The sequence below is a fragment of the Diplotaxodon limnothrissa genome, linkage group LG16, assembly GCF_057381915.1.
Source record: "Diplotaxodon limnothrissa isolate DT_005_m linkage group LG16, D_limnothrissa_male_GT1.1, whole genome shotgun sequence".
Classification (NCBI taxonomy): Eukaryota; Metazoa; Chordata; class Actinopteri; order Cichliformes; family Cichlidae; genus Diplotaxodon; species Diplotaxodon limnothrissa.
In genome coordinates this window covers 32,626,066-32,653,879 of record NC_140611.1, presented here as the reverse complement: position 1 = coordinate 32,653,879, position 27,814 = coordinate 32,626,066, and the positions used below count along the sequence as shown (strand labels likewise).

The window sequence follows — 27,814 nt, the reverse complement described above, 5'->3', positions numbered from 1 at the left end:
CAAACAGAGGGACATACGGGCAGAGAAGACTAAGCACAGGCAACCTAAACCAAACATAAGGGCAAGATAACAAAACCTAAACCAGAAATAATCATCATCAACATCATCAGATAACTAAAGAATCAGAATATAATTGTAATCAAAACAGTATCACCAGAAAATAACTAATCCATAATGCAAAATAAACCAAAACATAAGAAACTCAAAATACTGGGTCCAACGGACCCAGAACCGTGACAGTACCCCCCCTCTAAGGGCTGACTCCCGACAGCCCCAAACAAAAAAAAGGCACAACAAAGCACCAGGCCAGGGCGGGCGGAGGGGGTCCAGGATGGAGGGACAGAGCCCAAACAAAAAAAAACAAGGAGCACCAGAGTCCAAAAAACGCAGGAGAGCATATCAAAAACAAAATGAAACCAGAGCTCACCAAGAGTCCACAAAAAGTTCAGGGGGCCGACCGTGCACGCGGAAACGGCGGCGACGGGCGTACAGTTCCGGAGGCCGACCGTGCACACGGCAACGGCGGCGACGGGCGTACAGTTCCGGAGGCCGACCGTGCACACGGCAACGGCGGCGACGGGCGAACAGTTCCGGGGGCCGGCCACGCGGAAGGCAGTGGCGGCGACAGAGCAGATCCGGGGGCCGGCCACGCGGAAGGCAGTGGCGGCGTCCAGGAGGGTGTTCAGGAGGGCGCCTACGGTGGCGGAGATGCCCAACAAGCGGCCTGGCAGATGACCGACGATGTGGAGGCGGTAGTAGGGGACCTGAAGGCTTCGTGGCCCCTGCAGCCCCAGGCGAAGCGGAGGCCGGACCAGACGATGCAGAAGTTGGACCAGGCGAGGCCGAAGCAGGTGAGGAGGCTGAAGCCGGGCCAGGCGAGGCCGGGGCAGGTGAGGAGGCTGAAGCCGGGCCAGGCGAGGCCGGGGCAGGTGAGGAGGCTGAAGCCGGGCCAGGCGAGGCCGGGGCAGGTGAGGAGGCTGAAGCCGGGCCAGGCGAGGCAGCGGCAGGTGAGGAGGCTGAAGCCGGGCCAGGCGAGGCAGCGGCAGGTGAGGAGGCTGAAGCCGGGCCAGGCGAAGAGGACGCCGAGGCAGCGGCTGGTGAGGAGGCTGGAGCCGGGCCAGGCGAAGAGGACGCCGAAGCAGACGCCGGACCGGGCGATGCAGATGCCGGGCCAGGCGAAGAGGACGCCGAAGCAGACGCCGGACCGGGCGATGCAGATGCCGGGCCAGGCGAAGAGGACGCCGAAGCAGACGCCGGACCGGGCGATGCAGATGCCGGACCGGGCGATGCAGATGCCGGACCGGGCGATGCAGATGAGGATGCCGGACCGGGCGATGCAGATGAGGATGCCGGACCGGGCGATGCAGATGAGGATGCCGGACCGGGCGATGCAGATGAGGATGCCGGACCAGGCAAAGCAGCTGATGAGGAAGCTGAAGAGGAGGCCACTGCAGGTGATGCGGAGGCTGGACCAGGCGAGGCGGATGAAGTCGAAGCATGCGCTGGACCAGGCGACGCTGAGGATGCTGAATCCGGACCAGGCAACGGCGTGGAGGATGACACAGAGGCTGCAGCTGGCGTGGGTGGAGACACAGAGGCTGCAGCTGGCGTGGGTGGAGACACAGAGGCTGCAGCTGGCGTGGGTGGAGACACAGAGGCTGCAGCTGGCGTGGGTGGAGACACAGAGGCTGCAGGTGGAGCAGCTGGTGGCTGGACGGGCTCCTCGGGCCCCCCAGCTGACGAGGAAGGAGGCTGGACGGGCTCCTCGGGCCCCCCAGCTGACGAGGAAGGAGGCTGGACGGGCTCCTCGGGCCCCCCAGCTGACGAGGAAGGAGGCTGGACGGGCTCCTCGGGCCCCCCAGCAAAAACAGTCTCAGAACCAGTGGGCACTGGAGCCCCTGGCACACACAGAACGGAACCAGCAGGTGCGGAGACCTCTGGCAGGAACACAACAGGACCAGCAGGCACACGGGCCTCTGGCAGGGACAGAACAGGACCAGCAGGCACACGGGCCTCTGGCAGGGACAGAACAGGACCAGCAGGCACACGGGCCTCTGGCAGGGACAGAACAGGACCAGCAGGCACACGGGCCCCTGGCAGGGACAGAACAGGACCAGCAGGCACACGGGCCTCCGGCAGGGACAGAACAGGACCAGCAGGCACACGGGCCTCCGGCAGGGACAGAACAGGACCAGCAGGCACACGGGCCTCTGGCAGCGTTGATGCCGACTGGGGCTGAGCAACACATAGGTTAGGCTCAGGAGGCACAATTGGGTGCAGTCATCGGCTGACTCCTTAGCCCCCAGGGGTCCAGAGTCAACTGCGGGTTGAAACTCGGACTCTGGGGAGGCCCTGGAGGTAGTAAATGTCTCTAATCGGGCCAGCTTTCGAGGAACGAAAACAGTCCTGTTGAGCATGTTTTCCTGCTTAATACGAGTGAGAAAAGATGGCTGCTCAGCAGGAGACTGGGTTGAGAAAGACTGAAGTGACCCTTGTGGGGAGAATGAAACTAGTGAAGGAGCAGATGATTGAGCTGCGGGTAACGGAGTGGCTAACTGGGCAGCTGACTGAGCTGAGGGCAGCTGAACAGCTAGCTGGGCTGCTGAACGGGCTAACGGTTGAGGAGGTGTTTGTAGTGAGCGTGATGCAGGGGGTGGTATAGGCTCCCCTGAGCCTCTAGGGCTCGGTTTAACTAGCTGAAGGAGTTCAGAAGAAACAGTTCTGCTTAGGCTTCTCTGCTCTAAGAGAACAGGGCAGAAACAGCCCGTTAAGTCCCCCTCCCCATTCTTGGGTTGCGAACCCACAGCGCCATTCATAGATTCAGCAGTACATGTCAGAACCGAATTCAAACTGTCCGGGGTTAACTCTGTATCGACAGAAAAGTTCTTAGCAGGCTCCAACAGAGGGTGCACAATCAGAGTTTTGCCCATACATTCTGGTTCTTCAGCGGAAAAGGCATCAACATAATGAGTCAGGGAGTCTTTTCTTTCTACTGGGCCGGGGTGAACGTCCATGGAACAAACCGCCTTCACCTCACTACTCATTGCCTGCTGTTCTGACGAGTGATTGGGCTCCGGTTGTAGTGAGGAATGACGGCGGTGGCGCCGCTTCCTCCTGGCGGCAGGGGCTGAGGCGACAGGAGAAACTGGTGACGATGGAGAAAAGACGTCCTCGTCCTCGTCCTGCGACCACATCGCCGCCAAGCAGGAGGCAGGTGAACTAAGCCCTGAGCGGCAAGAAGTGGAGCTCTGTGGCCGCGGTGCGGAAACGCCTTTCCTCTGTTGCAATTGCTGCTGTACGGCGGCCGACTCCGCGGAGAGCTCCTTGTGTTGCGGCTGCTGCCGATGCAACGGCTTCGGCGAAGAATACTGGGCGCGGACAAAAGCTGCAAGCTCCCGAGCCCGTAGCACCTCCTGGGCTTCATGCAGCTGGTCTATGAAGCCCCTAAATCCCCTTAGTGTGCGCAAATGAGGACTCCCCTCCAGGATCGCTTCTATAGCGTTAATCCCAACTGCCATAGTCTTAGCGTCCTTAGCGTGGGAGACCCGCTCGATCAGGCGGTGGATGCGGGAGAGGTCATGTTCCCGGGATGAATCCGCTGGGTCCAGGAAATGGTCGCATCGTTCTGTCATGGTCGGCTGTGTGGCAGGCAGGAGTAGGACCCAAAATGCAGGACTCACAGGCACGAGGGAATAAACTCAAAAAGCAGCTTTATTGCTGAAGAGGCAGAACATAGGAAATACAAAACTAAACTGGGAAAACTACAAACTAAGAATTCACAGAGAGACACAGGGAGATCCACACACGGCATGAGGGTGAACAGACGTTAACGATGCGACACCGAGTAGGGGAAGACACAGACACTAAATACAAGAGGTGAACGGAGCAAAGAGGAAACAGCTGGGAGACACGGCTGACGTAGATTACACTGACGAGACAGGGAGAGCACAAAGCTGAACGCACTGACAAAGGACACAGACCTACAAAATAAGACAGGAAGCACACGCCAGACAGAGACAGACTTGTAAACAGGCATAATGACGTCATGGACAAACAGAGGGACATACGGGCAGAGAAGACTAAGCACAGGCAACCTAAACCAAACATAAGGGCAAGATAACAAAACCTAAACCAGAAATAATCATCATCAACATCATCAGATAACTAAAGAATCAGAATATAATTGTAATCAAAACAGTATCACCAGAAAATAACTAATCCATAATGCAAAATAAACCAAAACATAAGAAACTCAAAATACTGGGTCCAACGGACCCAGAACCGTGACACTTTCAAAGAAAAAACTCAGGTAAATGTTATTTTATATATTATGCTTACTATGTTGTTCAGTATATTTCTATGCAAAACAAGAGGAATTTCAGTACACAGCAGGATATTCACATTTGTAACCAGATATTTACATACACTTTAGGGAGAAAACATAAAACATTTTTACTGTACAACATCAATTTAGAGTAAACTTTTGTTTTAGATAAATATTGAAATATATTTTGAATTAGTTAAATTTCAGAATAAAGAGAGACAGAGCTATTTTTATCACTTTCATCAAATTTAGGAGTACATGTACACTAAATTTATTGTTAATTAATAAGAAAACTCCAGACGATTCCATTCTGAGCTGAAGAAGCTTCTGATAGGTTAGTAGAGTCCATGTGAGTAAATTGGTGGCACAGCTGTGGATGCATATAAGGCAAAACACAGAGCCTGTTTCTTTGACATGGGAAAATCAAGAGATATCAACCAAAACACCAGGAAAAGAACTGTGGCGCTCCATAAATGTGGCTCAAGTTTGAATACAATTTGGTGCCATTTGCAATTAAGAAATACAGATAGTTTCTCTCTTTACTCTTAAAGTTAACAAATATGTTTTTATATTTATCAATCTAAAAAAATAAACATTTAGTCTGATTTGATGTTACAATTAAAAAAGTGTTTTTATCTGAAGAGTAAATATCTGGTTTCAACTGTATATTTGATGATTGTCAGCACAAAGAGGGAGAGAGAGGAGAACGAGGACAGAACAGATGAACAAGAGCAGGTGAGACACACATGTTAGTCAAATGGTTGTTTACCAAAAGTATCACCGTATCATAGGTCCTCATGTATCTCGTACCTAGTGTTTCTTTTTAGGTTTGTTATTTTTCAAATTCTGTATTTATTAAGTTCTGCAGGCTTGTTTGCACAACAAGGCTAAATAATTATATAAACTTTTCTCAATCTAAATAGTGGACTTTGGTAGAATTAAAAAATAAGTGTAGTGCAGGTCTATGATGATTTTTAGTGCTATCATCTAGTTCTGATTCTGGTTCTGTCTTGGTTAAGTCCTCAGTAGTCCTGATTTTGAACTGTTGGAGTCCTGTTTTAATTCTGGATCAGTTCTGGGTCTGGTTGAATTGGGGTTTAGTCCTCGTGTCTTGATACAGCCCTGACCTTGTTCTGCCTTGCTGCTTAATTAAAAAACTAGTTTAAGGTGTCCTGCACATGTGATATATATTTTTCCCTATATGAAGTCATTCTTTTTTGAACAGAGCCTATTAATCTTTTAGTCATTTCTACACCCCCCCCCCCAAAAAAAAAAAAAAAAAATCCCACATGCATACTACTCTTTGGGCTAAGCCCCGGGTGTTTCAAATGTCTGGCTCCGCCTCTGGTTGCCAACGGACCCGTGGCAGGCCGCCGGAGGGGCAGCGCCGCCGCCACCGGACCCGTGGCAGGCCACCAGAACCGTTCCGCCGCCACCGGACCCGTGGCAGGCCACCAGAACCGTTCTGCCGCCACCGGACCCGTGGCAGGCCGCCGGAGGAGCAGCGCCGCCGCCACCGGACCCGTGGCAGGCCACCAGAACCGTTCTGCCGCCACCGGACCCGTGGCTGGCCGCCGGAGGAGCAGCGCCGCCGCCACCGGACCCGTGGCAGGCCCCCTGAACTGTTTTGCTGCTACCGCCGGACCCGGGGCCGTCCGCCGGAGCTGCTACGTCGCCGCCGTTGGGCTCGAGGTAGGCCCCCTGAACTCTCTTGTTGTGTTGATGGGCCGCCTGTGACTGTTTGTGGCGTCTTTTCGTTTTCTTTTTGCACCGCTGCGGGATGCGCGGTCTGACTCTGAGACTGTGGACTGGGTCGGTTTGTTGTTTTGTTGTTTTTGCTTGTTTTGGTTCTGGCCCTCCGTCCTGGTTCCCCCAGCCGCCCGCCCTGGGTTGGTTGTGCTGTTTTTTGTTTTGGTTTTGGGGTCGTCGGGAGCCGACCCTTAGAGGGGGGGTACTGTCAGGGTCCTGGGTCTGAGCAACCCAGGATCCCTGAGCAGTTATGAATTATATTATTATTATTATATGTATTTTGGTGTTGCTGCTGCTCTTCTCCATGCTTGTAGATGTGAGAGTGTGTGTGTGTGTGTTGTGTGTGTGTGTGTGTGTGTGTGTGTGTGTGTGTGTGTCTCTGCGGGTATGCTTGGAGGATGGAGCTCAGCCACCTGCAGGCCTGAGGGGTGTGGCCCTGCGGAAGGACTGGCCACACCCGAAGTCACACACCTGCTGCTGATCAGGCCTCGTCGGGGGAGCTACTTAGGAGAGAGTTGGAGCTCCCACCGACGCGGGATCATTTCCTTGAGACTCCACGAGGAGCGTGGAAGGCACGAAGAGCAGCGAGCACCGGGGGGTGCTGACACGGGAGCGGAGAGCACAGAGACACGAACTATTCACGCAGAGACACGACACGGGAGTCTGGGAGAACACGGGGATTTATTGTTGTTTTTGTTCCACTCTGTAAATAAACACACTGTTTATACATAGAGCACCGCGCCTGGGTCCTCCTTTCCCCACATCCCCACGGTCTGGCTGGCAGACCGTGACAACATGTCTCCACATTGGATTGCCTGACTGTTGCCTCCGAACCACTCCCACACCAACTGTTCTGCTATGGTATTTCTTAGAAATGAGCTTTTTCTACGAGTCTACTCTACTTCAACCTCGCCCTCAGCTCAAGCCATGTAAAATCTATCCACACAGACCCGTATCTATTCTTCCAGTGGGTGAGGGGCTGCGTAGGAGGAACAGGGTTCTTTCGAGTCTGTAATTATTCCACTCATTTTTTTAAAATAAACCCTTACCTCATATCTATTGTATTTTGTTTGGGGGTTCTAGTTTCATCCGAGTTAAATTTCTGGCATTCATTGTTCATTGCTTACATAAAGCATGCATCGCTTTATGTGTTGCATCTTAAGAGATCTTGTAGTCTACTGAATGTAAATCAGACATTGGCTGCTAATTATGAAACCATGAAACTTAAAGATTTATTACATTTGCACTTTTATGCAATGCAGTTCTTCTGCTTCTGAGCGCAGAACAAAAGCACATCTGAGAGTGAAGAGATGCACAAATGTCAGCATCATGGAAAAGCAGTGTAATAACCATCCAACTTTACCACTCACAATGCTCATATAATTAGCTGCGCAAGGACAAAAAGTGACCTTCAACATGGTGACGATTAGCATTTTTGGTTCTCACTCATACGTAAGCTGATTGGTGTTTTAAATTTTGAACATTTGCTCAGGTTTTCGCACATGGATGTGATTACATGAGCCGCCTCACTAATAGCAGAAAATTAACATAACACCTGAGTCTGAAAATAACTTGCTGATATTCCCGATTATCTCTGAACAAGCAAAAACATAATGCGGCCCAACTGATCAATTTTATCCTCAGGAGTGTTGTGATTATGAACACCTGGTGACAGAAGGCCATCTTCAGCTGATTGAGTAAAAAACTTCAAAGACTTGACCTAATCCTTGTGAAACCAAAATGCCATTTAAAATGCCATTAGACTTGGAGGCTCTACAAATGATGGGATGTACAGTCATACGGTGAGCAAGCCTGGGGTTTTGCTTCCCTCCCCAGGCTTTCTGCACATCATTAAAGTCTGGAAGGTACAGCTGATTGTCACTGTTTCAAAATGGCTTTTTGGCCTTAAAAATGTGGCCATGCCTCTTCCAAACCAGCACTAAAAGGTCAAGCTCTCACAATTCCTGTGGCTTAGCACTCAATTAGTTGAAAATTGCCTTTTGTCTGCTGGGAGCAGGTGATAATTGCTGTGGGTCACAAGTGATAATTGCCAGAGAACCCCTCCGAGCCACTGCCTATTAAAAGGAGTTATTTAAATCACATCACCTTCGGGGTGCTTCTCTCTTTTATGCTCGTCTTTAATTGGGGAGCAGATTTATGAAACTTTCCCCATCACCTGATCAGCTCAGACCTGCAGTACAGTAGCAGGGAAAGTCAAATTAGTAGCAGCAAAACATTTCACACAAAACTTGGAGAACATGAACAGAAAGTCTGTTAGATAAACTCTTTGTTATTCACAGCACAGCAAAATGCACTAGTTTGGCAATTTGGTCCACACTACTTGGTTAACAACTCCAGTGAGCTATTTACTTTTGGGCACTCTATAGGATTTTAATTTCAATTAGGATTTTCGATTTCACTGGATTGGAAGCTGGATAAACCCGTTAATTTACCGCATTATTTTTTGTTTTGTTGCTTTACTAATCAAGCACGTCCTTTCCCTTGCAGCACTACATTCCTCCCCTCCCTTAAACCCAAAGTCACTGAGTTTAACTCAAGCCTGAAAGTGGGCCTTTGGTCATCAAGATCTAATTAGAGAAAGTAAAAGTCCTAACAAATTTTCCCCAAGTGAACCCATGGAAGGATCATTAACAGTTGCCTACAGCTGCGTATGTCTCCAGACCTCCATCTCTCAAATGCACACGGTTCCTTAGGCAAACAAGGCATTTCAAAGATGTCACTCTTTTCTTTTAAATGGCCAGCACTGGGCAACTCACGTGGTAGCATGAAGTCTGGCTGCGTAGACGTCCATGAGAAATCCACCCTATTGCTCATTAAAGATCTTCCTCATGAGAGTGTGATTTCAAATTGAATATGACATGATGTTCATTTTATACAAACCCGCTTCCAAAAAAAATTGCAATGCTATGTAAAATGTACTTTAAAAACAGAATGCAATGCTCTGCAAATCTCATAAACACATATTTTATTCATAGTTGAAGATAGAAAAAAATATCAAATGTTATGAGCTAATGAATAATAATAGCTCATTTTGAATTTGATGGCAGCAACAAAATGCTGGGAAAGTAAGTGGTGCTAAAAAGAAACAGCTGTAGCAACATTTTGTAAATAATTAGGTTAATTGGCAACAGATCAGTAATATGATTTGGTATCAAAAGAACATCTTAGAGAGGCAGTCTCTAGACATAAAGTTGGGCAGAGGTTCACCAGTCTGTAAAAAACTATATCATGCAAAGAAGTTATATGTAAAGATGATATAGACATTGCCCCGTCTTCTCTAAGTGAAAGCTCATTTAAAATAGAGTCCTCTCCCAAAAATTCCAGCAATGGATCTCCTCACCCATATGGAAAAGAAATAGAAAAAACTTATAAAAGACTTGCATCCGATTTGGCTTGCTTCATATAGTAAATCACATAAGGCTTATATGATTTACTCATGAAAGTGGCCACTTTCTCATTACTTTCATATATTGTTTTAATAAGTATCCAAAACATACAAGTTTCATTTATATAATTTTTCAAAGGATCTTATATCTGTTTTCACTCTTGTATGCTTTTCATACAAGTTTCACACAAGACAGATACAAACTTTATAAGATTTATATACATCTTTTCCATATTCTACACTGAAGAAGAAGAGGAGGATCCTACACAGTAGTGAACATGGTCCTGCCCCAACTTTTCCAGATATGTTACTGATATCAAATTCAAAATGAGCTAATAATTCTTCTTAGAATAGCCCCAATATGCCCATCTTGGGAATGACAAATCTAGCAAATGAGCATCCCTTAGTTTCTCAGTCAGGTCAAAACCTTACTGAGGAAGTCTGGTTTCAAAATATTACCATGAGGCCTTTGCCATGATAACAAACACAAGGCTTCAGAATGTATTGTTAAAATATGCTATGAAGTGTAAAATCTTTGGGGTTTGTTTATTATTTTATTTTTTCAAAAAAGGACTGATGAACAAAACTGTATCTAGTTAAGAGAAAATGTCTAGCTCTGTGCAAAGAGGGGCTGCATAATTAACAGCAAAAAATGTACCACAGGAAGACCAATGAGGAGAAAGAGACACTCCAGGGTCTTTGAGTCTGATGTGCCCCATCTTAAAATAGGACTCATTTCCTCATGTCATAGTGCCCAAAGAGAGGCTGCAAAGAAGTAGGGAAGAAACAGAGGTTGTTGAGTACAAGAGACAAGGAAAAAAAAATCGAAGGAGGGGAAAAGAACATAAGTGTGGATGGGTCAATTGTACAACTACTCAACACAGCAATTAACTTTGTGTTTTACAGCGTAAGAGCCACATTCTGGGGACAACACCCGTGAGGACGTGCCCAGTAAGCCTTTTCTAATTATTGCCAGTGCAAAACAGAACATCTAATCTGTAGAGGAGGATCACAAAGCCAGAATTATTGACCCTTATGAAGTTCTTAAGTATGCAGCTTATGACCCCAAAGTAGGTATAAAAATATGGGCTGTAAATATTTAAATGGTACTGAACCAGAGCAGGCGTAAAAAAAAATTTCTATTAATGAAGTGCTCATACTGTATGTATGAAGAGCGATTTAATGACCACTGTAATTGTTATTTTCTAGGGTTTCATTTTATTTGTTGTGGGGACAGATTTTTGAAATGCATTTATTTGCAAAACCATGCAGTGTTCAAAGACTAATTGTGAATTTCAACTTAAAGTTTCTAACGTTTTTGTGCTTTTAAGAAAAAAAACTTGAGGTGGTACAGTGGTCATCACTGTCGTCTCACAGTAAGAGAGTTCTTTGTTTGAATATCATGGCTAGTTGGGGCCTTTCTGTGTGCAGTTTGCAGTTTGTTTTCTCTCTTCCTGATTGGGTACAGGCTTCCTCAAACATTCACAGACATGTTAAGTGATTTTTAAATAAGCCATATGTGTGAATGTGAGCACTAGCATACCCAGTGGGATGAGCTCCAGTCCTTCCATTGCCCTGTGTGGTTAAGTAGTTAATAGCATGGATGGAAGTTAAAAGTAACTCCTGCTCATGTGCAAATACATTTAAAGTTCCATGTTATGTCTGTTCTTCTTTTGGACACACAGGGCTGCATCCAAAATGCAGTATATTAGATCAAATGCTATTTTAACCTCCTAGGACCTGGCGTCCACATATGTGGACATCACATTTTGGGTTGTTTAGACCAAAATACTAAATTTTGCTCTACAAGGGCCTGATATCCACTTACGAGGACATTATAATGCCACTGTTCTATTGACATTTTAGACGAATGTTCTCATATGTGGCTCTAATTTTCACAGAAACAAAAATCAGGTAAAAAAAAAAAAAAATCTGGTAATTCTTTGTTTTTGCATTCATCGGATCCCAATCAGCCCAAATTTCAAAGAGAAATTAAAAATGCACGCCATGGAAGAGTTTGGGTCTTAGGAGGTTAAACATGACCTTTAAATAGCACCATTTGTCAAAGTGTGTCACTTATGGCTCAGTCACACTAGAGTAAAAATGAATGGCAACATTTTTGCAATTAGAAAAAGTCAGTGGTTACTGACTGGTTACATTGATCTTGTTTTTTTTTTTCATTGATCTAGTGCAAGTTAGTTAACTATTTTTAATCATAAGGCAATTGCACAGGTCACCTGTACGGTGGGGCAACCTCACTCCAAACAGCTCCAGTCCGACTGTAGTCACTCAGACTTCTGAAGGGTTACAAATTATTGTGTTGCAATCAATTACTCAGCCTGAGCCAATGACTGCAACTCTTCTTTGCTCACCTAGACTCAATTGGTTACGAACTGGCTGTATTCTGGTTATATTCCAATATAAATGCAAAGATGTTGAGCACCTACATCATTTTTTGTGACATCACTATTCTGCAGCAGATATGTCACTATTTCAGGAGGAATTTCTGAATTTCTGTGATTTCTACTCTCTTCTACATGATGGACAGTAAATGTGAATTTCTCTGCAACTACACTGCAACTTTTTTGCAATTTTCACAGATTATTCCGATTTAATCACCTTACTATCACAGATTGTATGTAATTGCCAGCCTGACTCCATTTAGTTGCAGACTGATAGCAGACTTACTCCATCTTATTGCCATTGTGTTGCCATTTTCAAGCACCAAAGTCTTTTTGAAGATGCCAAGTGGGTGCACACCTGGTCCCCATCTTCAAAGCAACCAAAGGCAACAAGTCATCATTATGTCATGCCACAGTCTCTAACCACAGTTTTCTCTGATGTGACTGCAGCATTAACTTCAAGACTTAATGCAAAATAATCTCACCAGAAAAACATGCTATCAACAAAATAAATTAATAGATAAACAGTCATACCTCTAGTCAAGTTATGCATAGTTTATGCAAAATAACAGTCAAGTTTCTCCTTTCTACTGCGTCACTGGAGAGATCTTAAAGCCCCTTACATAAGCTCAATCTAAAGAGCTACAGACCCTTTCTAGAAACTGCCTTCAGATAAAAGTTTCAGCCACCACCACCAGCTGCTTATTAGACACACGTGGATTCTGTTGTGGTTTAAATACACATCTTACACACAGGTATTATTTAGAAATGTACTCAAGGACACATCAAGGACATATGTCCTGTTGTAAATCCTTAATAGACCAGGAGAACCTCAACTTTAAGGTAAGCTAGTGATATCTCATTTCATTTCAGATACATTATCAATGCAGTATAAAAACTAAAATAAAATGTGGACTTTTAGGTCTAGAAGCCAGTGTATAAAAATATTGAGGATTAGCTTGCAAGCGCCCCCTAGTGCATTTTAGGCTGGTTTGCAGCCAACTTCTGTGTAGCAGGATTAATGGGTAGTGGAATGGCTCTCATCTGAACTCTTCCTACAAGCATATATTTGCATCTCACTGCGACTGCTGAAAATGTCAAGAAAAGCAAGGCGAAGGGGAAAGCCGTACATTTCCATTTAAATGAGGTGTTTGGGGATCCTGTTTTTTCAGTTATTTTAAGAGTCAGCACTGACAGGCCATTAATAACCAGCTGATTAAGTGTGAGATATTCACCTACTTAGTTTCACTGCTACTCTAATTCACTGTGTCAAGAGTCAGTTCTCAGCTGACAGTGTTGTGTAGACAGTGTAGGGCTAACATTAAAACAAAGTGGATTTACTGTTAACAAAAATAAACTTACTATTACACGAAAAGAGTTGTCTGATCTAATAGTGTAAATAACTACACAGAAAGTTATTTCTGTGTTGTTCATGGTCTCCTGCCTTCAGAATTGGAATTGTAGTTCTCAACACCTCTACAGCAGCCCTTAGTTCAGGATCCTGATTAGCAGGTCTTAACTTCAGCACATCAACTTGAAGCTTTACTGCACATCGGTCGATCTGCTGAAAATAGGCTTCAAAAGTGCTTTAGCTTCGAGTAAATCAGAACAAATATTATAAAAGAAGGTTGTTTGCATCACACTAAAATTGGATGCTTGACTTCTTTGGATGCTTTGCAGGGTTCAGTTGACAAGCAAGCTCTTAAAATGATCTAAAGTGATTGCTAATGGAAAAAAGTGCACTGGTTTTAGAGAGACTTGCATCTATTTTATTTATTTATGTGTTTTTTGTGATGTGTGGCAAGGCAAAGGTAAGGGAAAAACTCGCCCAACATTAATATTATAGCTCTGTTATAGCACATAATCATATAGCACATAATTTCCTTAGGGGTTATTAAAGTATTCTGATTCTGTTGTTTTAAACAAATTTAATACATTTTCTGTGTCCAGTGAGATATTTAGTAGCAATCTGTCCACAGTAAGACTGAATGTTCTGCTATGCCAGCATCTCTGTGAAGTGTTTAGTCTGGAACAAGAAATCAGCAGTGGAGCTTTTGAAAGACGGACTACCATTTCTGTGATGACATGGTTAAAAATTTATGTAGCACAGAACTCTGAAAATGTGTTTTTAAGAAGTTTTACTATGTTTTTATACACCACGTTGTATATAAATGTACCCGAAGCTTAAATAGATTTAGCGGTAGCTTGTTTGTTTTTCTTGAGCCTGGAGAAACACCTCACACCCTTTATCAATGTGCTTGAATGCAATATCAACAAACAGTACTTCATATTCATATAGATGGATGCATGATGGATGATTGTAGTGGTGTGCAAAATAAGGTTTATTGAATGTTTACATGTCAGTCCATTGGGCAATCTTACAGATGAACTTTATGTAAAGATATTGATCAACATCAGACCATCATCATAAACTTTTGTAGGGCAGAGTGAGATTCAGTGTTCAATGAAACAATGCCCCCTTGTGCCCAAACACAGCACATCTCTTCTTCCATCACATTTCTGTGATTCTTATTCCATCCAAAGTCTCACTAAGTAAGACTGTCACCCAATCTCTCCCTCATTCGCCTTCTCTCTCTATCTGTCAGTCAGCCGTGTCCCATTCCCTTATTCAGTCAGTGCCTCACTTTCTCAGTCTGTCAGTCTCCCGCTCATTCAGTCACTGCATCCCTCTCTCCTTATTTGCACACCTCACTTCCCCTTCACTCACTCACCTGTACTTTCCCCCCATCCATCACAGTACACTTCTTGGTTGCCAGGTTTCTAACTGTCAGCAGCCTGCACTGGTCAGGCTTTCTTTCTTTCTACCACGCAAACATTTTATTCTCTGAAAGCCTCTTATGTTTTGTGACTTTTATAGAAGCTTGCCCGAGCTTGCTGTAGTTCAGACCTCTTCAGATTCATTCTTCTGGGCCACATCTAATTCATTTAGTTTCTTACACTTGTTTTTTTTCTCTCCTGCCACCTCATCTTCTCTGGCTGTCTCTATAACCCATCTTTTGTCTCAACAATGTTTGCCATGTTCCATGGTCAGACTACAGTGCACGTCAACACAGTATTCCTAAGAAGTACTAGTACACATGCCAACAATCTTCAGGGCTAATACAGGGAAGTGTGTTCATGTAACAAAGCAAAGAATAACATGTGGCGGTCAGTGTGGTGAATGGATCTATAGTGTGCAAAGTCGAGACATAAGAGAGAGACACGGGGCATTCAGTGATTTCTCCATTGTAACCTATGGGAGTTTGGCAATAATGACAGTGGTAGGAAGTTTTTTTAAAATTATATTGGGGAAAAGTCAAACTATTAGGGGTGTCAGGTTTTTTTTTTTTTTCAGTACTATTTTTTTTATGTCTCACTGGGTTCAAATTAATATAGACAATGAATTGTAATAAATTCCTAAATAACTGCAGCCCTTGCTGAATGTCTGAGTGCTTTAAGCTGCGCCCACACTGGAAACAGCTCACTCACCACGTGTCACCCGAAGCTTACAGCTGTTCACTTGTGGACAGTCCCGGTAACCTTCTAATGTAATTGATTGCTTGCCTTGACGCTGACAAAAATGTATTTCAGGTCCTGCTCACATCCCAGGATTCACAGAATATAACACTAAACATTTAAAGTGACTGACTTTGGTTAATTCCAATAATCATGCCTCTAATATAATTAGACTGCCTGATATTAATAATTTAAGCACAATGTTAAAAGCTTGTGGTGTTTATGACATCCAAAGGATGAAATTATTAAATTATTATTATTATTGCTATTCTCACTATACTTACCATTAATAGTGATGAGACCCTAAATTATTCTTTAGCACCATCTCCTGGTCTTCTGGTTGATTTTAATCAACGGTCATTACAGTGTAGCTTTCCTCCTGCCTGTCAGCTGAGACATTTCCATATTACACATATAACAGAAATAACACTAATAGAAATGAATAAATAAACAGATAAAGGAAAGTGCAAAACAAAACTGCATTCAGACAGGCTACAAAAAGGAGAGAATACATGGATGGATGGATGGATGGATGGATGGATGGATGCTAAGATGACAGCTCGTGAGGATTCATTTTTTGATGATGTAGTGAAATATCTAAATATCTACCAGAGACTTTGGCAAAACGTGTTGGCTTTTGTTGTTGTTGTTGTTGTTGTTGTTGTTAACTCCTTACCCTTTCCTTAAGTGCCACAAGCAGAATTACATTTTTAATTTTAACTTGCATGTCTCTGCAAATACGTGATTTGCTGCCATTTGGCTCACACATTCATGTCCACATCTGGATGAAATATAATAACTTTGGTCATACTCTGTGTTGCATGTCTACCAATTTTTTAAGTTTTTAACTAATACTTTACCAAATATCTGTTCTAATCAGCATCAGCTTATTAGCAGTGGCTAGTATGTTACCAGTACAAATTACAAAGACTGAATGAATCTAAAAGACTAATAATCCTTCTGATGAGGGTAATAATTATAAAGATCACAGATTCCTGTTAAAATGCTGGCATGCTGGTGCTGCGGCACAACTTCAGGGTTGCCACCTTGTCTGCATTATATGTTTAAACAAAAAGCCTCATTAAAACAAATTAGATTTTAACTTCATATGAATAAATAGAACACACACTGTCTTTCCCCTGAATTAAATTATGTTATTTTTTAAAATTGGCTTTTCATTAGTAATTTAAATCATGACCTCAATGGGTTCCAAACTCTAAACACTACTCGCCGTGTGCAGATACATTTGAAACACACTGAAGTTAATCCAAGTGTAAACCCTCACAAGTCTGTCTGGCAATATTGCAGAGTCTTCTACTTCTATCCACTATCTCGAACTTCCCTTTCCTCTTTTCTTCCCTTATCTCCTTCCATCCTCTATATCTCTTCCTCTCACTCCTTTCCCCTCTTGATCCCATATCTCTCTCCACCGTCCTTCTCTAATCTCTCCCAGTGTTCATCCCCCAGGACCTATGCAGAGGGAGAACACTACCATAAACCTTGGCATTCAAACCAACACAGCTCATGAATTTTAATAAGCCACACAAGAGTACAGGCAGGCAGGTGGCAGGTGTGCTATGTTCAGACTATCTGCATGTCTCTTCCAGCCAATAGCAAGGGGGTAATAAAACCTCTCTGACGTCATGGCCCCAAGGTTGCTCTCTCACTGCTCTGTTCATGGATGCCTAGGGAATCGGGTTTTTATCGCGCCTGTTTGGGCTTATCTCAGCACTGAGCCTGCAGGCCAAGGTCAATTTCATGCCTGGGCAAGGGGTGCTCATGCTGCAGGAGGGAAATCACTTTTGTAGGCAACCCAGAAGCTCTTCTCTGAAGGCCGGTCAATAGCAACAAAATATGAACCATAAATTGACCAAAGCAACAGCAGCACAGTGGTACTGAGGTTTTTCCTGCTCTGTTCTACTAGAGCCATGAAAATGATGTGAAAGTGAGCTGGCATTTTCTGTCTGGCATTTAATGTATTTATGCAGGGAAGAGACAAAATAGAGGAAAGGCCTTCTACTGTTGCTCCAGTGGGCAATTTTGAAAAATAAGTTTGTGCCTGATAAACTTAAACTTCATTAAAAAAATTCCCAAAAGCACACCAGCCTCTTCTTCTTTGCCTGAACTTTAAATAAGAAATCACCTACTTAGCTTAATAGCATATGTACTTTTAAAGTGAGCCAGAAGTTACACATGAGCCTATCACATTTGAGCCTGGGCCATTATAATCAAAGGGTTGTCACTTTTATCTGCTGTAATTCATCTTTAGCAAGATGTTTCTGTTGTGGGACCTCCCTGCCTTCACATGCATGGAGAGCAACACCAGGACCCCTTGTCCAGAGCAAAGCAGGCATCAGTGCAGAGGGGATGGGCTGAAGGTGGACTGCATGGCAGCTTACAGATTCATAGCAGCCACAGACATGATAAAGTAAATCAAAGATTTGAAAGTTTTGGATTAGATACATGAAAAGGTATTGACCCTACCAACTACCACATTTTGGTTAAGCCTGACTTTGTGGCTTTCTTGCCAAGCATAATGAAATACTTTATTTTTATAGCTTCTCACTGGATTAGCATTGGAAACATGACACAGAAAAGGCTTCAAAATCTGCGATACATCATCCTCTGCAGAAAACACCAAATACATGTTTTTGTTTTAAAAACAAGCAAAATACAAATTATGCACACAGAAGCTTTCAGTATCCAAAAAATGATACAAACTAGGCACACAGAATTTCAGAAATGTGGACATTTACCAGGGTAGCAAGGTACAACAAAAAGATTGATTCCCATGGGGCAAAACAGCACATTTTAATAATGCATTTCAAGAATCAGTTCACTCAAACTACAACACATTTCTTACAAGTTTTTAAATTAGGGATAATAGGTACTTTTGGCTACTCCCTTATTTTCCTAAAGGATTGCCGTCTCCCTAAAAACAAAAAGCACTTTTTTTACACTCCTGTATATAAACATTGTTTTCCCCATTAGTATCCACAGAATACACTATGAAGATTTTTTTCCCTTTGGGAAAATGTGCCTGCATAGCATCAGTATTTTTAGTTAGAAGAAGTTGTTCCCTTTAACATTTTACAATATGAAAAGTGTTAAAACTCAAAAAGCATTATCATAAAGGATATGGTGCACGAATAGGGTGAGTATCTTAGACATTTAGAATTGGTAATCAGCACAGAATCTGAGATAGCCAAATTCTATTTCAGTGGTTGTTAAGTTATATTTCCAGAAGTATCAATATTAGTAGTCACAGTATACAGTCGGAGTTCAAATAACTTTCCGTCAAGCTCATCTCAACTTCAGTAACACCACTCTCATAAATACCCTGTTACACTCATCCTTTGATGTCCAGCTCTAACAACACAGTAATCTCACTGCAGTGGCAAAAGCACAGGAGCCTTTTAACGGGACCGCAGGCCCCATTCTGTCATCAACCTCTCATGAATTAGATTCCCAAGGCCACAGTCGGCAAAGAAGATGAAGGGGAATCAGGTTAGGGAGCAAGAAGATTAAATGAAGAGAGAGCTGGTTTCAAAAGGTTCTCAGCAGTTAGGCATTTTAGTCTAACTGCTGCTTTAGTGCACTGGAGGCTAAAATGTTGTTTGGCAAAGGGAGGCAATTTTTTATCATCAAGCATCACATGAGACCTACTTTGAGGGGTTTAAGATGTAATTTTATTTTTCCGAGTATCTGTTCTGCTGGTTTTCTGTTTCGTGCCTTTTCCTCATGATAGCTGGTGAGTTCCTGCTTATAGCAGAATACTCACTGAGAGACAAACATAACATCCAAATAAATCCAAAATTAAATATCGTGAGGCTTAGAACACATCTTTTATATAAAAAAGCGATGTAGGCACCATGTCACCATCAGTCAGTTATGTACTCTGCATTTTGAAGCGTCAGTGTTAGCATTAGTGGTAACAAAGTAGGTGATGGAGGTGAGGTCTAAAAGACATAAGTATAGCACATTTAAGACAGTAAGACGGTAGTATTATTGCAAAAAGTCACTCGATGGGTAATCTACAAGGAATAATTTAAAAAGATCAAACAAACCAAAGACAATTATACTGAATCAACAGAATCAGTATAAATATCAGTAGTAATCAGTAGTAAATAATGAGCAAAAGTCCTGGGCCACCCCTCTGTCGCTTATATTTCAGTAGGAAATGACAAATTGGCTCCAGTCCTTTATTGAAACTGATTTGCATTAATGTTGAAAATCCTGGACCAGACACCCAGGACCATCACAGAAAGTATATGGGGGAAAATGGAGTTTCTACACTTCCTATAAGTTTGAAAGTCAACATTTGATGGCAACCTTTATTACATCTTTTAATACGCCTTCATAAGAAATTGTATGTTCCTAGATGTCTTTTAATTTCTTTCAGTAGTCTTGAGGAATAGTTCTCTAAGCTTCTTGAAGGGCATTCAGAGCTCTTCTTTGGATGTTGGCTGCCTTTTATTCCATTCTGTCTTGAGGTCCAGGCTCTGGGGAGGCCAATCCATGACAGATAGTGTTCCATTGTGTGTATCCAGGTATACTTTTACTGTAATTGCATTATTTGTTTGGGATCATTGTTATGCTTAAAAATAACTTTCCAGTTAACTGACATATTTTCAAACCTTCAACTAACAAAACAGGAACAAACGTTATGTTTTGACAAACAGGATGCTTATTTTTGGCCAGCACCATCTTTAATAATGAAAGCTATAAGTAAAAAGTTGTGACTATGATTTAAATTCTGATTTAAATGAGCTGCAAGGTTTACATAATGGTATCTGCATTGCCAAATGGTGCATTTATTCAGGCTGGGCTTGGTGTTTTCTCAAGCCAAAGAAGCGGCCTCTTCCTATCTCATGGAAAATTGGAATTATCCCTAAAAGTTGCAATATGCATCTAATAACAACACGATGCCACGGTGCATTACAGACACCGCAGCTGCGATAAGAAATACATTACTGGAAGCCGGTGGAGATAGTTCAAAGCAATTTTTCACACCTTTCAAAACTTTTATGGAATATTTTCTTTGTTGTGATACTTCAAACAAGCAGAGAAAAAGTTACAGATTATCTGGAAGGCTGCCCCGCGCGCGTGCACACACACACTTACACACACAAACAAAGATTTTAATTATCTGTTCCTTTGACCAGGCAATCAATGGAGTGCATAACAATGTCCATATCAGATGAGGTAGTGTTCTGCACAGGTCAGATAGAGATGCTTAACGGATTGCTCAAATCAATTCTGATTGGTTCCCGCTGCCATCTGTGGGTAACCATTTGTGGTGTAATTAATTCCTCCACAGCCATACTTTGATAGTTACTGTGATACAAGCTGAGAATTTCAAACAGATGAACTTCAGCGAGCGAGAAGCAACCATACGAGTATACAGTACATGTGTAGGCCATATAGCATGCGCACCACAATGTGTATTCCTTTGGGAGGGATATATAAAAGAGAAAACACTCTGCTTTGAAAATCACACACACTCCTCCACTAATGAATATTTGAAGCAGTTTGGATTTCTTCTTCTCTTTTACTGACTACTAAAGAAATAGTTGTCAGGAGAGCAAATAAACACATTTCTGGCTGTAGCTTTATGCTCTCACCATGACAGTGGTATGGATTTTTAATTTATAAAGAAAATCTTCCCAAATGTCAAAGTCTAAATTTAGCAAAGTGAGCAGTGGCTTCTGCTTGGCCGCCTCGTTTCAGAAGACGAGGCTTGACAAGGCTTAACATAATAATCCACCAGATGGCTCTGTGGCCTTGCCATTAAAAGTGCCTCGAACACAGCTGTTGCATTACTTTCATACATAAAGCACACACACACATGCGCATGCACATAAACAAAGACACCTTTTCCAAGACACTCCTGTCCATACATATGCATTCTCTCCATCACCAGCATGAAATGAGCTGCTCCAGTGGATCAGTTCTCCCTGCAGGTGCTATGAATTGAGCTCAAGCCTCTCTTCTGTCCTCCACACACACGCAAACGAAAATCCCACTGGCCGCCTATCATCATTCTGATTCAGCGCTAAACTTTGGCACTGTTGTCTGATCCAAACACCTGCCAAGCTCCAAACATCAGTAAAATTTCTCTTTGATGAATAAATCAATAGGGCTCAGCCCCTACACTGACTGGTCATTCTGATGTACAGCATTTGAATGCCTCTCTTATATACAGTTTACCCCTGCTGCAGACCGCAGGATATTTCGGACTACATGCCAGACAAACTTTAGACTGTCTTTTGTGTTGTAGGCCACAGTATAATATATAATGTGTACAGATGCACAAATGTTTTTTGATGCAATGCATGTTGAAGTCCTACGGCATTTTCATCCACTATTAAGTGTCTTTTTGGTTATCTGTTTTCGTTCTACCATCATTTCACACTAGTATTAAAACTGGTAATATATTTCCCCTTTAGAGGTATAAGGAAAGATGTCCAAATTGTGATGTATATGTGCTTGCTGGATAAAATCTTGTTGCAGTCTTGAGAGCTTGAAAAGGAAGGCCAGGTCTTTGTTTATCTGGATGATTGAGAGAAACAGACAAAGTGTAATCCATAAAATTACAGACTGCATTTTCAACTAAAAATTTATTTCACTTTAATGGATGCCTGGAAAGCTTAATCACACCAGCTTGGACAGTTAATATTATGGATGCCTTGTCGACCACAAGTCACTCACAATCAAAAGCCTCCAATACTTTATCCTGCTTTCTGACTCTAACAAGGATCATAATTTACAAAATGAATTTTCTACTGTGTTCAGGAAGAGTTTAATCTATCAGGTGATGGGAGCCCATGCCACATTGCCTTAAACCTGCAGCCTCTGCTGGTCGCTCAATAATAAGTGTATCCCCAATGTGTATTAAAGTGTTACATTCTACTTTCTAATTACATTACTACATAAATTTTTTAGGAAAGTAAACATCATCCAAAATCCAAGGTTACCACTTCACAGTCTCCTTCTTCCCTGCGTGCTGTGTTATTTATCAGCTTTTAAAAGCTGGCCCAGATCAGGGGAATGATGTGAAGCCCCTGGCTGTATTAGAGTACAGTACCAGCTGCCCGGTTATACAGGAGTTACAACCAACATACTCAATACAGTGGAACCCCGACTTACGAATACCCCGTTAAACTAAAAAGTTACAAAGGCACTTAACGGCAATATTTCTGCCCGTGTTACAGCAAAATGCCCGTGTTGCGAAATCCGCTGGCTCTGGTTGGCCGAGCCCAGAATGACCATAATGCCTTCCGAATCATGTGACAACCCCTTGGCTTTCGTAATTGCGCTTCGCTGTTCCACTTGAACGACGTATTGTTCTTCTAGTTAGCAATTAGCCTATAGCCTATCGTTCAGCGTCGCCTCACTCAAAAGGCGTGATCGGTGCTTTGACTTACGAAAATTTTTGACTTACGAAAGACCCTCGGGAACGAATGAATTTCATAAGTCTTTAACAAGCAACGGTGCCATGAGACATTTGCACTGACAAAACATTACCAGGAGCTACATTTGGGTTTGGTCCTCACAGCTGTTTGAAGGAGTCTTTCCACTGAGCTTATTAAATACCTGCAACCTATAGGTTTTAAAAAACAGAACGCAATAGTGCATTTTGTCTGGGGACTATTTTTAATGGAGGAATAACTCCGATTTGGTGTATTGTTACAAATTTACATACGTAGTGCAGCAGGATGGTGTTTGTGGAGCCGAGTGAAAATAGACATCACTGTGTGCTCGTGGTAATGGAGGAACATATATCCCTGTGTGGACTGGAGCTCTCTGATTAGTTTTAATGTGAGACAATGGAGCTCTATGGCCCAGAGCAAAAGCACATATTATATCTAGACTTTGGTACACAAACATTATTATTAGTTGGTTTTTATCTATTGGATTTGATGACAATAAAAAAAACATGTAGCATACAATAATACCAACCTTACATTCATTCCACTGCCACTTTGAAATAAATCATACACATTTCTCCATTTCTTACAGAATATATTGGGGGCAACTTACTAAAAAAACATTATGTCAGAAAGAAGGACAATTTCCAAACAAAGGAGTGCCTTGAGAGAAAAATCCTGCGTTGTATAATTATGCACATCCATGCATCACAAGAGGCTCGGAGCATTGTTTTGTATTCATATTGTGTGTGATTTAGTATGCCAAGGAGTCCCTGCTGTTTTACTGTCAAGGCTCTGAATATCAGCGTTGTTCTTGCTGATTATACTGATATGTGAAAGATGAGAGGCAGATCTGAGCGCGGGGAATGCAGATAGGCGTTCTGCCTTATATAAATTCATAACATTATGAACAGATCAATTGAATAAACAGACAACAGCTCAGTCAGATATGAGGGGCTGTAAATGAAGATGGATCATCTTCATCTTGTCTTTGCGATGCAGTCTGAGGGGTCATGTGAAGATCTAAGCAATGATGCTTGCACTTTAATCACCAGAGGGGCGCATATAGCTATGTTCATTGATCACACCACCCTACACGGTGACTCCAAACATTTTCCAAATGGGATCACTTGCTGAGTGTTACACTGCATAAAAGCATTAAGCAAAGTCCTCAATCTCGCACCGTCAAAGAATTGAAAATCGATTTTTCGACAGCGGCTGGCGGGAGTAATGATGAACCCAGGAGGAGGGGTCTCTGCGTGACCTCTCGTTAGCCAGGCCTGCTCACAGTAAATCCTCCATGCTGACAGTGTGAGCTTACGCCAGCAGAAATGCCTGTATGTGTGTATATGTCAGACCCCGGCAAGGCCTGGAAGCAATGAAAAAAGCACCGGCTGTGACCCCATAGTGCACAGAGTGATCCCATGACTGCATGAGCAGTTTGCTATTATCTTTCTATGTGCAGTGTGACATTTTCTTGTTCTGGTTTCACCGTCTCCTGCTGTCTATAGCATGAGCCCCCCTTAGCTTTCCTATCTCTGATTTTGGCATCATTTCCTCTTCTTCCACTTTCCTCTTGCAGATTAAAAAAAAAGACCTGACATTGCCCTACATTCAGACATCCTCAGAAGGAACATTTCAGTGAGTCACTGCTGCTATAGAACTTAAAGCTTATTTGGTAAGAAGGCATTAAAGATCTTTCTAAAGCCACTTCTTTCTACAGAGACACAAACCAACAGTAAACTTCTAGATAAAATGGAATTTACCCAGTAATATGTAATGATACAAACAATACAAATTAAAACAATTATTTCATGGTTCGGGCTTTACAGGTTAAGACCAGAATGTGACATTTTGGGATCTGTTTCACCAGCATAGCCAACTTCTGTTCTGGCATTAGACATGTGCTATCACCTAAAGTTTTTTGCTCTCACGCTGTCTAAATGAATCTTGTGCCAAAAATACGTTTATTTAAAAAGAAAGAAGAATTTTCTGCACATAGGATATATTTTCAGCATAATGCTTAGCTTCTAACAGATCAGTCTGTTAGTGGTTCTCAAAGAGCAAATTTTTATGATAAAATATAACAAACACGTTTGTGTTTCTTGCTTACAGCTCTTTGTACTCTTTCCTGGAGTTTTTCCTAAATTCCTGTAACCAGGAGCCACAGCAGCAGCTGAAAGCAGAAGAGTTGCACACCAAACCTTAAATAAAATTATTACATAATATTGTATCTGACACACGTGATTTGTGAAAATCTAACAGTAAATCTGTAACATTGTCTTCAACTCACATGGTCACAGTTTATCTGTTTGTAGCATCAATTCATGGTTAAGTTCAGAGTCTGCACAGAACTATCAGAAGATTTTTATTGTACTGCTGGTTAAGGTGTGACCCTCAAACCAATTTTTCATTAATTTTTTGATTATTTTTCTAATTTAATTCAAAGTCAGCATTCTAATTGTATGCATGGATGTTTTCTATATTTATGTGTCACTTCAACTATGGTCACATGGATAGCACTTTCAGTGTAAGGAAGTCATAAATAAATGAATTCAATTGTTTTATCAGTTTTGGACTGACAATTGTTTCATCAATTTTCACCATTTTGGGGACTTCAGGCTTCACAGAGGTGTTTTTCCATTTTCAAATATACTGAGACAGCCATCCACATTAAAGCTAAATTAAAACACCGCGAATCTCGCTTCTGACTAAGGTGAAAAGATCAAAAATTGTGGCAACCACATTTTAAATAAAGGGTAATCACTGTAAGGCAAATTTCAGTCCTGAACAAAAGTTTAAGCCCACATGAAGCCTGTGTCAGCTTAAGCATTGTTTTCAATAAATTGCATGCTCAAAAAACGTTTTATCTCACTCCCATTCCCTCTTGTTGCATGTTGAAGCTCTACTTGGAACCTTGTTAAGATCCAACCGTGCAAAATTATTTTTTGGCATTTTTCAAGTGGTCTTAAACTTTTTTTATGTCCTGTATTTCCCCCTTCAGTTTCCTGCATGTCCGTCTATAATATCATCTTTATTATTTTTTTAATGGAATTCTGAATGGGTAAAATAATGGCTCTGATTTGTGAAGGTTATTCAGAAATGCCTGCTGATGAGAACACTGTGCTTTCCCATCTGGTAGAGAGTTCATCAAGCCAACTCTACTTTGAACAGGAGCTGCTTTTGAAGGGCAAAACTTCTTCTCTTTTAGGCAGAGCAATGGTGACTTCTGCTGGCAAGAAGAAGGAAATGCACAAGCAGGGTGTTCACATAAAACAACAGCTTTCACTGAGGACGATCCAGATTCCGTCATGCAAGTTTCTCACAGACAGAACAGCAACAAAGATCTTCTAACACCCGAGACGTGACAAGCTGCTGCTCTCCCGAGACGTTGCCGCGGTGTATATGTGCAGTAGAGCATCCTAACCAATGCACACTGAATTCATTCTACATTTATCCCGTCTGAAAGGATGCTGAAGGCTTGCTTATTGTGTGTGAGACTCTAACCATCACCTTTGGTTATTCGTGCAGCTCACATAAATAATTCTGAACACAAAAACGAAATTGCACAGGGTGCCTTGATTGGATCGGATATTCAAAGCACACGCAGTTCAGGAAGAAGGGGGTTTGTATTTAATAGAGTTGATGTCAGCAGCAGTTCTCTTAATATGCACAGAATGAGGGACAACTGAACAGCATTCACCTCAATGAGAAGCAATAGGAAGCCCATTAAGCTCCTCATTCCTTTCATTCAGGCAGGACACAGGGCAGCTTTTTGCAACGTCCAACAAATGCATCTGTTTTCTGCTTCATCCCAGGCTCAAAGCAATGGAAAATGCATTTTTGCACCTCTGTCTGCTCTCTGTATTCAATTTTCTAGGATTGGTAATCAGCAAATCCCAGAGGAAACTGATTATTGGCGACCGATCCATCTCTGCCAGGTTTACATATTGACTGGCGGCCCGAGCAGCAGCAACAACAGATACAATTGACATTCGGAGAAGGGGACGCGAGAGCACACTTATTGTCTAAAGATATTGAAAAGAATTGGTTGTGCCCCCTAATGGAATTATCGCTCCGTTTTTCTCCCCTGCTTTAAGAGACAGATTGAGGTGTTATCTCACAGCTGAGGGAGGGGTTATTATTTTCTGGCCAGTATCCGTGTCTCTCCCATCACAGTGGCCTATCAAGTGTCCATTTTTTTCACCCAACCATTTATCAAGCTGCTTCTCTACAACCTCGCTCCCCTCTCTAGGATTTTTTGGTTTATGATCAGCTATCTAGAGAGAATATAAATAAATAAGTCAGCGCCTTGGCAACTATATATCACCAGATTTCAGTCACACGTGTGTCTGTGTGACTGTGTCTGAGTTTTTAAGTGTGAGTTTTATTCACAGCGGCCTGAGTGTGAATGAGTAGGTGAGAGTAAAGTTAATATTTGCGTGTGTGTTTATGGGACTGAATCACAGTAACTACCAAAACAGCCACACTCAAATTTATTTCATTTTTACTCAGAGTGATTGCAAAAAACACGTTTGTTTCCCTGTTTATTTTTAACTCTGTTATTTTCAAATCTCCACGTTTGCTCGGAAGTAACAGGTCTTCTTTTGTTACCTATCTTTCACTATCCTACAGTGATTTTATGTCTCAGCACTAATATAAAGATTGCATGTGAAAGGATTCTATATTTCTTTACAGTGTGATGTAGGACATCTCCAAAGACTTCAAACCATAAAAATCTTTTGGTTTTGTCCACAATGAGGAAGCAGAATTCAGATACAGCCACTAATGCAGCAGAAGGGAATACCTGGAGGCAAGGAGTCAGCCACAGAGCTGTCTCAAGACTCATTTTGGCCATTTTTTATTGAGGTACAGTGAGCCATGTAAGCTGTTCATAATAAAGAAATTTTCCACTGACTTTATATTGAACTTTCATGGAGGTGGGCAGCTTGTGAGAGACAGATCATTATAAGAATGATGGAAGCTG

The 27,814-nt window shown here is 42.5% G+C and overlaps 1 protein-coding gene across 1 annotated transcript in view; it reads right to left on the bottom strand.

Moving 5' to 3' along the window:
• The window catches only part of dpp10 (dipeptidyl-peptidase 10 (non-functional)), a 310,034-nt gene that overhangs the window by 242,534 nt on the left and 39,686 nt on the right, over nt 1-27,814 (bottom strand). The window lies entirely within an intron of this gene.